Below are 16,454 nucleotides of genomic sequence, written 5' to 3' on the forward strand. Positions count from 1 at the left end.
CGCAAATCTAACTTTCATGAGAGGTGTACAAGAAGGAAATCCTTTCTGTAAAAAAAGAACACCAGGGCAACCTTCAAGATTCATCTGTTATCTGTCAAGATTCATGCTTTCAGTGTTTTTACAGCCATATTAATTACATAATAATAAAGTTTTAAAGTAAATCCAGCTATTTTAGATTAGGCCAGTTTTCTGAACTATCCACATTAAAGATGTCCTGGCAAATGAATGTGCTTTCCTCCCTTCTGTAATCTGTCTGTGCTCTTAGGCAACCGTACTCAAGAATGCTCACCTTCACAGAGACACTCTGACTTCCTGTGTAAGTTTCTCACCAAACCCACGAGTCCACCCCCAGCACCCAACACTACTCCCACCAAGTGTCTTATGCAATAATTACCACACTTTACGGTTAAGCCTAACTCTTCTGTTTTTGTCTTGATCTACATGTGTATTTGCTTAATGTATGGACAGAAATACACCAGGACGAGCTTAAAAGAAGCTGCCACAGGGAGCTACCGGCCTGCTGCCTGACAGCTGTAGATAGGCCTGCCAACATCTTTAGCTGCTCACTGTGCCACCATCTCCAGACTTGAAAAAAAGCTTGCTTTGAAGATCTGCATGCATGGTCTCAGAAATGGAGTGTGAACACCTTTAGCTGTCTGTATAGCCTAGTATTAATAGTATTAATGTTGGGAAGCACCGAGATCTGATCGCAGTAAAAGCTTGTTTTATTAAATGGGGTGGTATATAAACTATTTATACATCTAATTTGTTAAATGTTTAGGGATGTACATGTTAATAATCATCTCAAACTGTCCTTTGTATGCTATTATAAAGGTAAATGTTTGTTTGCATGTGAAGGATTTATTTGCAAACCTTAATAAAAAGCCATTTTATTACATTTTGTGTTTCAGTGTAATAAGGCTGTGAGTACACATGTGTGCGTGTGCAGTCACACACAGGATATCTCAGTGCTATAGTTGGATTGGGTTGGGTTTGGAATGAAACCTCAAAACATACAACTGAACTGTACCAAACCGGACTGAACAGATATTTTGCACTATGACTATTTGCACACCTGTACAGATGTTCTTTTCTGTAAATATCAGCTCTTTACTTTCTGTAAATATCAGCTCTTTATTACCATTAGTACTTTTTACTTTTTTAATTTATCCCCTACCCTATTTATTGTTTAGTGTCATTTTCCTTTAGTTTAAGACTGTGTTCTGTGTTTTTTGTTACTTGTCATACGTGTTGCTCTCACCAAGACCAATTCCTTGTATGTGTAACATACATACAATGCTTTACTGGCCATTCAGGCTTATCCAGTTTCAGTTTCGGATGGCCTTAGAATCACAAAATTATTATATTATTAAAAAAAAAAAATTCCCCACTCTAAAACACACACGTTTACTAGAATGGGCCCCATTCACTAACATATTTGTCCTTCACTAAACTACCCAGATATTAAACATACAACCCTGTGATCAATAACCTAGTGCTTTAACCGTTGAGCCACTACTGTCAGCATTCCTAATTAGTGTATGTAGAAATCATCATCATTCATCATTCCAAGAAACATAAACATCATCTGATAATTGGCTTTTTAATACTCTAGCCAGCCTGGTGTCATGAGGAACAAATGTGACTAAAGACAATATCAGGATTCGTACAATGTGTATTAAATATAGTCAGATCGTCCTGAACAGCCCAGACACAGAAATCACACAATTTGAGCAGAGAATGGATTAAAGCAACCATTGGATATATATATATAAGCTCAGGGTATCTTAATGCTGATTGATGATGCTGGTTCTTGTTTTGGGGCAGCTAATAAAGCATGTTTGTAAAACAGATGCGTAAATAACCTTCAAATTGGTAAACAACATTATGTTACATGAAGGTTCTTCAAACCTTTAAAAGGAAAGGTTCTACATATTTACACTCTCTTCTATCTCTTCTATCTATCTATCTATCTATCTATCTATCTATCTTCACATATATCTATCTATCTGTCTGTCTGTCTATCTATCTATCTATCTATTTACACATATATCTATCTGTCTGTCTGTCCGTCCGTCCGTCCGTCCGTCTATCTATCTATCTATCTATCTATCTATCTATCTATCTATCTATCTATTTACACATGTCTGTCTGTCTGTCTGTCTGTCTATCTATCTATCTATCTAAGCTCAGAATTTCATACAGCTTATAATGAGGGATCCTATTGTCCTTGTAAACTGAACAAATCCCAAATAATAAAAACTGATGAATGTCAGAAACGTTGTGGGTTTCAAGAGGACGTTTCTTCATAAGAATGGTTGGTAAATCAGTCCCACTGTTCTTTAGGCCATGTTAGTAAAAGAGTTTATGGAACCAAAGTGGTTCTTTTATGGCATGGCTCAAAGAACCCTTTCTAGCAACTAAAGTTTTGTTAATGTTGAAGAGACAGGAAACGAGTCATGCTGTAGACATCGTTGACAATCACGAGGCTGTTTAGGAAGCATTTCACAGCACAGCGAAACTTGCCACTTGTCTTCCCAGACTTGTTTCTCTTTAAAACATCATCAGTTTGTCAGTTTCACTTACGACTGTCTGAGGCTACGGAGAAGAGGGGACTCCATTCTTCATGCAGTCTTGATCCTAACAGTTTACAGCCATTCAGAGCAACACTCAGATCAACTGCATGCCTCTCACTCCTTCCTCACAGGTCGGAATAAGTTCTAAGGTTAAAAAATGAGATTAAAAACTTTGATGTACATAACGGTAAGGTCAGTCTTTCACCACCTTTCTGACTTTGAGGGGCTGTGGTCTAATGTTCTGCTTTCAAAAACCCACTTCCTCTTCTACCTCCACTCTCTTTGGAACTGGCAAAACTTCAGCAGTAGATCTCTTATCTAACACAATGCTGAGTGTGTATGACAGACACACATTTATTTAGTCCCTGTGGGGAATGATACTGTTATGGCGGTCCTTCAGACTGGTGTTCTGCATCTGGGTCTTGGTATCATCGTCTTTCTCCTGGCTTGTGGAGGTAGTCCTTTCATGTTGTTTTTTCGGATTTATTCAGTCTACCTCAGTGATGTAACCAAACCTTTTCACATTTCGTGAGTGAGTGTAGTGTGGGTCATATACCAAATGTAATGTTGGCTTGTGATTGTCACTGTGATTGTCACTGTGTTTAAGAAATTAAAAGGATGTGGATGTATAAATAATGATGCCAACTAAGTTTGAAAATCATTATTTTGGAAATTTTCAAAATCTCTAAAGAATGTGAGCAGAGAACAGAGATGTTTTAGAGCTTTCTACAGAATTCTACACAGTTCAGATAATCCAAAATCCATTGGGTATAGAAATTCAAGGTAGAATATTTGTCTTCAGTCAGATGTGAAGTCATTGCACTTGCTTTTAGTTAAATTTGTATATGGAATATGAAACAGGTCACATACACACCTTAGTATGTTGAAGCAAAAACAACTCTTTTTTTCCACAGATTTTTCTGAGTCAAATAAGCAGCATATTGATCACTGGATCAACAAAACTGCTGCTCTGGAAGAAACTGTAGTTTTTCACTGTAATGGAAGTGTGGATAGTGGAGAAGATATTTTTTGGCGTAAGGAGGAGACTCGTCTTTTCCTCTACAGCCCTTATCTTAACCAAACTGTAACAAACTACACGTCACGCAGGATGAGTGTTGATCCCAAACATCCACTAAATCTACAGATATCCAACGTTCAGCCTTCAGACGCAGGAAACTATTCATGTTTCCCATCAAGAATTCAGTGGATTCTGACCATAGAAGGTGATTGTCCAGTTGTTGCCAGTTTCTTTACTTTATTGATTAATTTATTAATTATCATTTGTGTTTTTGAATATCGATTTATGGGGAGATACTAAATAAATAATAATATATTTGTATTCATTTGATTATTGTTCATTTATTTTATCTTATGTTTGTTTCCAGTCACAAAGAATGAAAGCGTACACAACTACAGACCTACAGAAAAGCTCCTTTATATCGTTTCCTCAATTACAGGAGCTGTTGTAATATGCTTGATTATCTTCTGCACTGTGTGGATTCACAGGTGAGTGGCCAGTCAAACAGTTTCTGAGAAACTTCATGATGACCACAGAGGTTCTCTCATGCTGTATATTATAATTGTGATGTGAACCTCTTTCTGTATTTCTACATAAAATCCAGTCAGGTACCTAAAGTCTAACACCCTATCACCCTAGATTCCTTAATCATCAGTGAAATGGACTGTTATGAAAATATTGTACCTCTTGACAAAATATCAAGATTTATCCAAATATTTTATCTGCAGTCTTTCTTAGGTCTTAATTAAACTCTCCTCATCAGATGAATGATAAATACACCAAACTACTTATATCTAAGCTTTTCCTTTACTTTTATGCTGTAGAGGCAACAACAGACTCATTTTACATAGTAATTTTACATTGTGTACATAGTGTTTATATGACTGAAGAATGAATGACTGAAAGCATGGCTAGAGTTTGACTTTGCTGAGCAAAAACTAGGACTTTGCTACAATTTCAAATTTGTTAAAAATGAATTAGATGAAAACAAAACATTGAACATTCATATGTGATGAGAGGAATTGTGGCCCAGACAATACAAGCTTTACACTAAGCTATAAGCTTTTGGATTTATATGCTTTAAAATTGCCAAGATGTCTAATTAAATGTATTATATTGGATTCTAATGTTGCAAATATTCAACTGAAACTAATTCAATCTACAGCAAAGCTCCAATAGGTCTGGAAGGTGCTGTGTAGTAATATATCAAAATAGTCATTATGTTCAATAGAGTTACATTGGATAGATATGAACACTTTCCATCTATTGACTATTGATCCAGTGTGATACTAAATGGTATATTTACATAAGTGATATATTTACATATATATTTCTGCTTTTTCAAGAACCAATAAGCATTTAACTTAATGCACAGAGGTGAGACAAAAGGAGTGTTAGAGAGTTGTTGTTGGACATAGTTAAAAATCTAATGCTAGTACACATTATTTAAATAAGATTGGTGAAGAGGCTGACCATTCACAGAGGACTGAGTGCACAGTGTGCAGCAAAATGAACTAACCCTAAAGTCGTCAGCTTAGCTGATGTTATCTACCAGACCACCTTATCAATCTCAAGTATACATTTTTTAATTCAGTAGCAGCTTGATAGCTCAACTGGAACTTTATTAAGCACAATGACATAATGTAAATCTGGCAGCTGTCTAAATTCTGTGATGAATAGAAATGCTCAGAAAGACACTTCCATTGTATGTTTTTTCCTTCTACTGTATAGTTTGTCATTTTAGATCTATACATATGTTCATGTGTGTGTGTGGCAGCATTACATTTATATATGATCAATTTTATGAATGGCTTCTATGGGCTTTAACCTATTTTGGTTAACCTATTTTCCAGGCTTTCTTGCTCTGACCTATATACTGAAAACCGAGCCGGTGATGTTGTTGTAGATGAGAATATTTAAAGTCTGGTTTCATTATTGTTGTTCTCAGGCTTCTTTAAAGTAAACCTTAAAGTAAATTAGACTGACATTGTTTGGGAAATGTTCACTGTGTGTCCAATTGCTTGAGGACACCCCTTCTAATGAATGCTTCCCACCACTTTAAATTGCACCCATTGCTGAAACAGATGTGCAAATGCACTTACAATAGCTTGTGTAATCCCTGCAGAGAAGTACTGCCAATAGAATAGGACTCTCTGCAGCAGATAAACACGAACCTGTTGGCACCATGCTGCCTAATGCCAGGTGTGGGCTATAGGGGTATAAAGCCCCCCAGCATTGACCTGTGAAGCAAGAAACAACAAATGAGCAGGTGTCTCAATATGTTTGTTGTAGCGTATGTTTCTTTGCAAATAAAAGAACAAAGGATCTGATTTGTGTTACAGGAAACGGAAAGCGGAAAGCAGGGAAGTTGGGAACGAGCTTGTAAGTTCCTTCTTTGTTTTTGATATATGTGATTAATATATAGATGGTGGGCACACGAGTAGTGCTAGATACATTGCGGGGGTTGCTAACAATTCTCTGTACAACTAGAAGTGAGGTGTGATAGACATCTTTTGTTTTGGTGTTGGGTGACAGAAAGACAAGTATGAGTGTTTTTACATGTATATAATCTTCAAAAAATGCAGCATGTGGGCATGCTCAGTCAACTCGGAATACATAACCAGATTTATGTATATATTTCAAAAAGTAAATCTGATGGCTCTTCTTAATAGTAAGTTTTTTTTAGCATTTTAAAGCAGAAAGTGAAAAACGTGACAGCGACAATATGTAAGGCATCTCACTTCCACCATCACTGTTTGCTGTGTTGAGTGTAAGAGATCAGTGTGGGTAAAACTCGCACCAGCGTAGTTTTCATACGATGACCGGTCTGTAGATTTATTTGTACTAATTTATGAATTCAGATGATGTCTATGTCGAAATCCACCAATATTACACATCAGGGTTTTATTTTCTAAAGCTTAGAACTTCAAAAGTTGAGCGCTCAGATAACTGAAACCAGGTTCAAACTGACCAGTTTTCACTTCCACCATCTCTGTTTGCTGCAAGTGTGGGTGAACTCCCACCACTGTATTTTTTGTACAATGTCCAGTCTGTAGCAGCTGTTTCTGCCCTTTTTGAAGTTGGTTCAGAGGTCAGTGGAAAAAATTCAGATCATTTTTTTTAAACATAAATAGCATGTCTACGTCTATAAAACTAATATTAGCATCTCTAGCTGCATTCTCATGCCTCACTTACCACAGTAAAGTCATTCTGATTTCTAGCAACTTTAACTCTGTAATGCAGTAACGCACATCTGCAAACACTGGTGTGTTTTGTCCGTTCTATCTTGTGAATTCAGATTATGGTCTATGCCAAAATCAGGGGTTTATTTTCTAAAACTTTGAACTTCAAAGGTTGGGCGCTCAGATAAAAAAAACCAGGTTCAAACTCACCAGGCTAATTTGTGAACAATTTCATCGTTCTTATTTTGTCCGTCCGTGGCCTGTGTGACTGCAATTAAGGAAAGTCAAACTAAGTGAAATATAAGCGTAGTATTTGTTTTGATTGGCAGTGCAAATACCATATACATCTATGAAAATGTGTCTGATTAAGCAGAACTCTATTTGTGAAAATTTCACAAATACAGTTTGGTGTATTTGAATGATCGATGCATTTCTGCTCACGTTTTCATGTGTAATAAAACAGCTTTTGGGGCAAATATAGAACACTAATGCATATAACTTTGATGACTTAAGTTAACTTAAGTTAAAAGTAAACACAAGTCCTGATTTGGGAAATATTTTACAACTATATTTCTGTCCATCAGGCCTTAGTTAATATATTTTTGGCACTAAAAAGATGATTATTTGAAGGGTTTGACTGTGAAATGCTATTTAAGCTAACAATAGCAATGAAACTGCTCATATTCTAGGCATTGGTTTTTGCACTTGCACAAATGCAGTTTTTATGGGGTTTTTTTAAACAGTTGTTTTCACATTGGGGCAAATATAGAGCATTAGGGCATATAACACTGATAATTGATCATGTATAGAGGTAAAAGCACACGCAACTTAATTTTCCTGATTTGTGAAATATTTCACAAATATATTGTTGTCTCTTGGTTCTTTACTAATATTTTGTGGCAGTAAAAAATGTATATTTTAAACTGCCACAAACAATTACACGAACAATTTAAATGAAACAATAGTTATTTTAAGCATCTGATTTGTGAAAACCCTTAGGTATAGGCATAGATATTTTAGTTGTGTTCACAATAATAATACAGTAATAATAATAATACAGTAGTTCTGCTTTATGGTGAATATAGAATAATTAGAATAAATATTGCTTATAACATTGATAACTGATCACATATTAAGATAAAAGCAGGCACACATTAATGTTCCTGATTTGTAAAATACTCCACGCCTATATTTGGTTTGATTCATATTTCTGTCTGTCAGTCCTTTATTAATACTGTATGTTTTGGCATAAAAAGGCTGAATATTTACAGGGCTTCACTCTAAAATTATATTTACACTCACAGTAGAGATAAAATGTCACTTGTTTTAAGCATCATCTGATTTGTAAAAAACCTTTACAAATATAGTTAATTATAATATTTATTTATACAGCTATATTCACATGTTTATATGCAACAATACAATAGTTCAGCTTTGGGAGAGGTATGGAACATTGATAATTGATTATATTTTGAGATAAAAGCAGACATAAATTAATTTGACTGATTTGTAATATTTTATGATAAGGTCCTTTACTAATATTTTTTGGCAATTAAAATGTGATTGCTTAGATTGTTTGTATTTGACTCTAATGCACTACTTTCAACTTACTAATGATATAAATGTAATTTCACTTGTTTTAAGCATCTGATTTGTGAAAACATTTACAAATATAGTTATAGGTATTGTTTTTATTTACACAGCTTTATTCACAGTTCATTTGTAATAATACAATAGTTCAGCTTTGAGGTAAATATAAAACATTATTGCTTATAACATTGAATGCTGATCACATATTAAGATACAAACGTTAATGTATTTCTGTCAATCAAGCCTTTATTCTGGTACAAAAAGGCTAAATAATTACAGGGCTTGGCTCTAATATGCCATTTACATATCATTTGCTTTAAGCATCTGACTTGTAAAAACTTTCACCAACATAGTTTGGTATTGTGTTTTATTTATACAGCTATATTCACATATATTTAGATAAAAGACTTAAAAGTAAATCAGGAAAAGTATTTCTTAATATTTTATGTCACTAAAACAGTGATTATTTGGAGGGTTTGACTGTGAAACACTATTTAAATGTAACAATAGCTATAAGGTTTCATTTGGGTTTTTAGGCAAATTGCTAACGGCAAGCCAACTTCACTGCGGTCACTTCATCACTTCATAACTAGAAGCTAGAGCGATATCTACTTTAATCTTCAATCTAGATAGCCTGCTAGTTCAGGAATCACTCCTTTACAAAAATAAACCAGTTAGTCCTCGACTTTCTGTATGACTGGAATATAAATTCCATTGTACATTTTTAGCGCCTATAATAACTACTAACAACTACTGAATTAATTTATTCATATGTTGATGTATAATAATGAATCACCAATTAATTAATTCTGCAAATAGAAATTAATTTTTCTAGGAATAAATGTTATGGTTACCAGTATGGTTACTAATTCAACTTGTCCAATGAGTTACAGTCTATATACAGATGTAAAACTGTTAATTATATACCTATATATTTATATATATATATATATATATATATATATATATATATATATATATATATATTTTTTTTTTTTTTTTATATTTATATATATATATATATATATATATATTCATCAATATTTTCTATTATCTATCATTTAAGTGGCACTTAGTGGGTAAAACAACTGCCTGATAATATACTGATTTTGTGGTAAATACAAAAGTCTAATAGTCCGTTACTGAAACGTGCTGGTTCTGGGTTCTGGGTAATGTTCTGGGTTCTCCTAAAGAGTCTCTAATTGTAATTGTACTGTATGCGAGAATGAAGAATGTTCTCACCCTCTTGTTGAGGGAGGTTGTGAGGTTTCCATACACTTAAAAAAAATCAATTTGAAAGACTCCTTAGCCAATCAAAAGTGGTTCTTCAGTTCTTTCTAACTTTAACTAGTAAATGTGAGGATGCACTTATTTTTGGCACCATCATTGTGTATAGATGTTAGGTGACTGCTGACAGTGTGTTTCCATGATTTTCCATTGTACTTTAGCCGAAAACATTCTCTATTATTGACAAGACCTGTATTTACATTCAGGAGGAGGAGATTAAGAAGGTTAAGAAGGAGGAAAATCCTTCTTAACCTTCAGAGAAGACCATGTCGGATTTAAGATTCATATCAGAACCATGACTCCTCAGTTACTGGCAGCTTGCTTTGTTATAAACCCCATGAAACTAAACTAATGAATTCCCTCTGACTCGTTCAGAAGAAAAATGTCATCTTAACTTTCAGTGGAAGTCAACACAGTGTAAACAACGGTCAGATTGAAATTTTGCAAGTAAAAAAAAAAGTACATAAAATAACCTGCAAACTCTCCCCACTCTTATGGTCTATTCTTCATTATAATTTTGACACAGTGTAAAGAACAGATTCAAGTGATGCCAAACAGTGAAAAACAACAAAAATTGATAATTAAAGTTTGTCTGTGACAGTCGTGACAACATGCAATACATCTCAAGTCCAACAGCTCTGCTTGCTGCAAACCTGCTGCCAGAAAGGCTTCTGTAGGCTGTTAGCAATCAATGTGGGTGAATTCTCACCACTGTAGTTTCTGTTCAACGACCGTAGCAGCTGTTGTTGTTTTGGGTTTTTTTTGAGGTTGGTTTAGAGGTCAGTGAAAAAGATTAAAAACTATTTTTAAACATATACCATGTGTCTGTTTCTATACAGCTAATGTTAGCATCTCTAGCTCCATTCTCTTGCCTCACTTCCACCTCTTCCATCTCTGTTTGCTGCTAACCTGCCACCGGACGCTTTCAGAAGACTTAGCTACATGTGTAGGCTATCAGTGTGTTAGCGATCAGTGTAGGTGAACTCTCCCCACAGTAGTTTCTGTACAATGACTGGCCTGTAGCCTGCTCTTTATGCTCTGTTGAAGCTGGTTTAGTGGTCAGTGAAAAGTATAAAGACCATTTTTTAAACATATATAGACCATTATCAGACCTCTGTGTTGATTATTGCTGAGGTGTAAATAGTAGTGTTAACCGGCTTCTCAAACAATGGCTGAGGCTACTGACCTTTCATCCAAATACACCCATAATTCAAACAGACACTCCACTCCCACTCCATCCAGCTGAAAAGCTCTGCTCATCAGAGTTAATTTACATTTACAGCATTTAGCTGACGCTCTTATCCAGGGCGACTTACAAGGGTACTCATATTACAGAGCTGGGCCAGTGTAGTGTTAGGAGTCTTGCCCAGGGACTCTTATTGGTGTAGCACAGCATAGTCACCCAGACTGGGAATCGAACCCTGGTCTCCCACATGGTGTAATAGCTCACTGGCAGCTAGTGTTATCTGTTGCGTCACACCAACCACTTGGTTAATCAGAACCGGAGTGAACACAGGGCTGAAGAGATCAACGTTAATTAATTCAACATTCATTCAAACGGTTTTAGCAAGATTTGGTTAAAACCCTTGAGAAACAGACCCCTCAGCGTCTGGTCAGCCCCCTTAGCTGAGGTAGATGTGGGTCACACAAATGCTTAGAACTTGGCCAAGACTAACTAGCCTTTCGTCCATGTTGTCACGACTTCCATGTTAACTGCCCTCCCTCTGGAGATTGGAGGTGATTTTTAAGGTAGCCTAAAAAAACAGCGAGCACTGTTTTGAACAGTGCAGGCAGAAGTTCGATAACGCCACTATTCAGAGCCTGACGTGATGACCCAATGACTGTGATAAAGGTCTATAGAGAGTATGCATTGACTCCATGTTCCTGCTAGAACACGCCCACTTTAGTCAGACTAAGTGGCAAAACATTTGACAGCACGGCTGCAGTGTTTATCAGGGACTCCAGCCACATTACTAAAGAACCAACGGTGCATGGACATTGATGTGTAGCCAGGAACGTCCAGCTAACTGATGTTCTCACAAAGCAGCTTTACAGAGATCCGGGTCCGAGCCTCTTCTAAACAAGCCAGTGCTAAGATCAAGAGGAAGAAACCTTGAGAAACCTCAAAAAGGGAACCCATTAGACTCAAAAGGGGAACCCACCCTCCTCTGGTCGACACCGAATAGCAGACAAGTACTAAAGTACTGGATGGGAAACCATCCATCATTCCAGAGAACACACTTCCACTGCTCCACAGCTCAATGCCAGGGGGATGCTTTATACCCCTCTATAGAGTCCACACCTGGCATTAGGCAGCATGTTGCCAATAGGTTCATGTTTATCTACTCCAGAGAGTCCTATTCTATTGGCAGTACTTCTCTACAGGGACTAGACAAGTTGCGTGTGCATTTACACATCTGCATCAGCTATGGGTGAAACTTAAAGTAGCAAAATACATTCTTTAGAAGGGGTGTCCACAAATATTTGGACATAAAGTATGGTTAAGTTACTTGCTAATATAGGATTATTTCAGATGCCAAAAAAAAGTCAAACAGGTTTCTCTTATGTTTACCTTGACTACTGAACTCTGTCCAGACCAGTTGGCCTAAATTCGGTCTAAATAGAGATGTACAGCTGTTGGGTTAGTTATTAGTATAATTATTTCCACAGTTCACAACAATATTAACTGCATATTTACAACTGCTATTGATAATCATCATTACAGTGGAGACTAGTCAGGCAAATAACCTTGTAACATACTTATTTGAATGAATATGCAAATATAGGCTGATGCTGGAACATTTCTCTGATGATGTTGATGAGTTTATCTTGTAAAAGTGAGAATGAAGCTCCAACAGAGGACTGTTATCTCCCTCTCGTGGACAGAGTTGGAATCAAATGCTGTTCCTCTTTGTTACGGCTTTGCTCCCTTGCAGATGTCTTTGCTTTGTGCTCTTTTTCCCTGAAATATTTTTCTTGATTGACGAAAATTTTATAAATACTAATTTATTCATCAGCCTGCAGAAGAATCCAGGACTAGCATGTGGATCTTCAGGTCTTTTCTGGGTGGATAAATGTTTAATAAAGTTAGGTTTATAATGATTATGCTCTTAACCAGGCCTTTCCTGAGTAATACACTATGTGTCCAAATGTTTGTGGACACCCATGATAAGAAATGCATTCAGCTACATTAGATTGCACTACTTTCTGACACAGATGTACAAATGCACACATACACTGACACTTGTCCAGTTCCTCTAGAGAGGTATTGCTAGTAGAATAGGACAATTACAGGCGTGGGCTAAAGGTGCATAAAGGCCCCTAGCTTTGAGCTGTGGAGCAGTGGAACTACTGTCTTCTCTGGAATGATACTGGTGCTCTATCCAATAATTATGGGATGTGTTTGGAAAGTTGATAACATCATAAATGTTCTTACATTTACAGTTAAGGCATTTAGCAGACACTCTTATCCAGAGTGACTTACAAAAGTGCTTCACAGTTTACTCAGAAAATACCCATAACTAGTTTGTATAGACGAGGACGCTAGAAGACAGTAGAGACAGTTACTCCAATGAAAGCAGAACTCTGCATTAATAGCCTTGATTTCAGAAGAAACAGTGAATGAGCATAGTTAATGTTTTCAACAGCCCGCTGTAAAAGGAAATTTAGTAAAATGACAGGGTTGTAGATTGGTGTGTAAAACTGCATCTGAACATTTCACCCCAACCAAATTCACGTACTTACTGATCATACAACAATACAACTTTAGTACTCGTGTTTTCTACAGAGACCCTGGAAGGACATGGAACCCTCAAAAACTCAGAATCTCAAGCTTAAAAATAAATGATCACGAAATAATTATCTCAACATAATTAATCACAAAGACTTATACACACAAAGGTTATATTATACCAGAGAGTCGCTTGAAACATGTCTTAAATCACAACAGGAAGGATTACACAAATATATCTGAGGCATTGGCTTTCATTCAAGAGCAGCCAGTTTGTGCAGCCAGCCAGTAATTCCCCTAATTACAGAGCACCGCTGAAGAAAAACCCTTAGAGAAAAAAAACACATGGACACCCCCCTTCGCCATTTCCTTTCGGGGGCTCAGTAACTTTCAAAAGCACTTTCTAAACCATTACTTTCTAATTTCGCTTGTTAATCTTCTATGCCTGTTTAATCCATTTGGCACCAATTGAATTCCAGGCTTTTATTATTTGTTTTTTAACAGCAGACACAAGGACGAAGAATGGACCCAGTTCAGAGCAGACAGTATTTCGAGAGATTTAACTCCATATATGGACAAATCAGCACATGAATCTTACTGGTAAGCTCTGCATGACTTTCATTCATTTCATTCATTTCTCACTGTTAAAAGTAGAAGATCCTTGAGGAGCTTTCAATGAACCTTTTTCTTATGAAAAAACTTTTCTTGAAGGTTCCTCAAAGCACATAAAAGGGTCCCTCCACAGTTTCAAACTGACAAACCACCAAAGGTTCTTCAAGGATCTTATACTTTGGACAGTTTATGCAGATAGTGTATATTGCTGCTGTCCAGTGAAAAACATGTATCTCCATTTTTCACCGTTTTTAGTTTTCTCCATGGTTTGAACCCTGCAGCTGCTCTGTACACTGTATCAATAATTCTGCAGGAATGGACCAATAGAATCACTCTTAATGGGAAAAACTCTTTATTTTACATTGACTTCCATTCAGAGTTCAGATCAGTTTTGCTTTATCCTGTAAAGTCACCATTTTGGAGATACATGTTTTTCATTGGACAGCGATATGAAGGGGTACGAACGCTCCTAATAGTTGTTTTTTTTTACACCAAAAGTATATAAACGGTATGAAATCAAACACAAAATGTTTGACCGCACAATGTTTCTTTTTTAGTTGCAGGAACATCCTCTGCGCTTCTGGGGCGAATTTACACTAAATGTTGGAACATTTAGTTCATTGCTGTGTGGATTTGATTCCATTCAGCCACGAGAGTATTAGTGAGGTCAGGTTCTGATGTTGGATGATCAGTTCTGCCACTCTAACATCACTCCAGAGAACACAGTTCCACTGCTCCACAGCCCAATGCCTGGGCCTTTATACCCCGCTGACACATGGCATTAGGAATGATGAGTTTAGGCCCCAGTGTGGCTGCTGTGGAGCGTCCCATTCTATTGACATTCCTTTTTTGGGAAATGTGCAACCTGTGTGTGCAGTTGAACAACTGTTTTAGCACCTTAAAGCAGCTGAAGGAGGATCTAAAAACTGACATATATACTGTGTGCCTGTTTGTATAAGATGTATTTCCTCCACCACTTTAAGTGGGCGATTAAAGCCATTAAAGCCATTCCAGGCCTGTTCATGGAAGACTGCTTTCCAGCAGTTCCCACGACATGCTAAAGAAACCTGATACAATTGAACTCTTTCACAGTCTGAAGACAAAGGAAATTAACGTTTGCAGTGGAGCTGCCCTTCAATAGCAAGTTCTTCCTGTTGTACAGTCTTTTTTAAAAAAAAGTCTTTTGTTTAGAACCAAGGACCACTGGGATAGGTAAATGGTTCTTTGCATATGTGAAAGAGCGCTTTACTGCAGTTTGATTTATATAGCACCAAAAAAAAAAAGTATGTCAGTCATTATTATATAGACTCCTTTTTGCTACCAGAGTAACAGATTTACCAAGGTGCTATGTTGCAATGGTATAAGAAGACACCTCTCAGACTTGACTACATTGGAGTTTAGGAGACCCGAGATTCATCTCAAATTATGGAAAGTTAAAGCACTGATGCTCAGCAAGTGAGCAGTGGGGGAATACAGCTATTCTAAATATGCATTAGATGCAACAGATGATACCTGAAGGCCTAGTTTCCCAAGAGCATTGAGTAGAGCATTATGTAATCCTAGCATAACTGCGGTTAAAAATTACAAAAAAAAAAAAAAAAAAAAAAAAAAAAAAAAACACATTTCCATTTTACTTAATTTGTATTGCACAGATTATAGTCTGAAGTGCAAGAACATTCAGATTTATAAGAGTGGAGCTCAGCTCCAAGAGAAAACCAGGACCCTCTTTACACAACACAGAAGCTAAAGCAGGCTTCAGTCACATCAAATGGGTTACACAGATACTAATGCCAGAAAGATCAGCAAGTATAAGATCCAGTAAAATCAGTAAGTAACTTGAGTTGGTAGAGGATATGCAACCCTTTAGATATTATTTGCATAAAAACAATGCACACAGTTGTTTTGCCACACACACACACACCCACACACACCCACTTTCATGAGCATTGGGCCTTTATTCATCAACTGAAAATAAAATCTTAAAACCCCTTCACTTTGTCTGAAGTTGTTCTTAGACTTTACAGCAAAACAGACCCAAAGAACTGGAGCGAGTGAAAATCCTTGTTTTCTTCACTGGCTTCCTGTAGCTGCTCATATCAGATTAAAATACCTAGCCAAAAATAGACCAGCCCCCCCCCCCTAACTAAAATAGGCCCAGATCCTAAAAATGTAGCTGGAGCCAAGTGTAATTTTATTTACACACACACACACACACACACACACACACACACACACACACACACACACACACAAGAAAGAGGGGAAAAAAAAACCAAACACAAACAAAAGTACGTATGTCACAGTTTATCATGAGACAGAGGCGGGCATACTCACAGGATAACATATTCTAATGCTAGACAAGAAAACAGAAACCAGACAAGCAAAGCTTACAAAAAAACACCAAAATCCCATTAACACACCAAATCTACAAACCATAAACTGGCATGAGACCGAGACCG

The 16,454-nt window shown here is 36.6% G+C and overlaps 1 long non-coding RNA gene across 3 annotated transcripts; it reads left to right on the forward strand.

The window, feature by feature from the left end:
- Positions 1-2,508: 2,508 nt before the first annotated feature.
- On the forward strand, positions 2,509-15,978 carry LOC140560541 (uncharacterized). Of its 3 annotated transcripts, XR_011979979.1 has the most exons (6): positions 2,509-3,031; positions 3,491-3,799; positions 3,962-4,082; positions 5,937-5,976; positions 13,891-13,983; positions 14,553-15,978. It is a non-coding gene; the product is annotated as an uncharacterized lncRNA (long non-coding RNA). The 3 variants fall into 3 exon arrangements; XR_011979978.1 differs by having other exon boundaries at positions 13,888-15,978; XR_011979977.1 differs by having other exon boundaries at positions 13,891-15,978.
- Positions 15,979-16,454: the final 476 nt, after the last annotated feature.

The sequence above is a fragment of the Salminus brasiliensis genome, chromosome 8, assembly GCF_030463535.1.
Source record: "Salminus brasiliensis chromosome 8, fSalBra1.hap2, whole genome shotgun sequence".
NCBI lineage: Eukaryota > Metazoa > Chordata > Actinopteri > Characiformes > Bryconidae > Salminus > Salminus brasiliensis.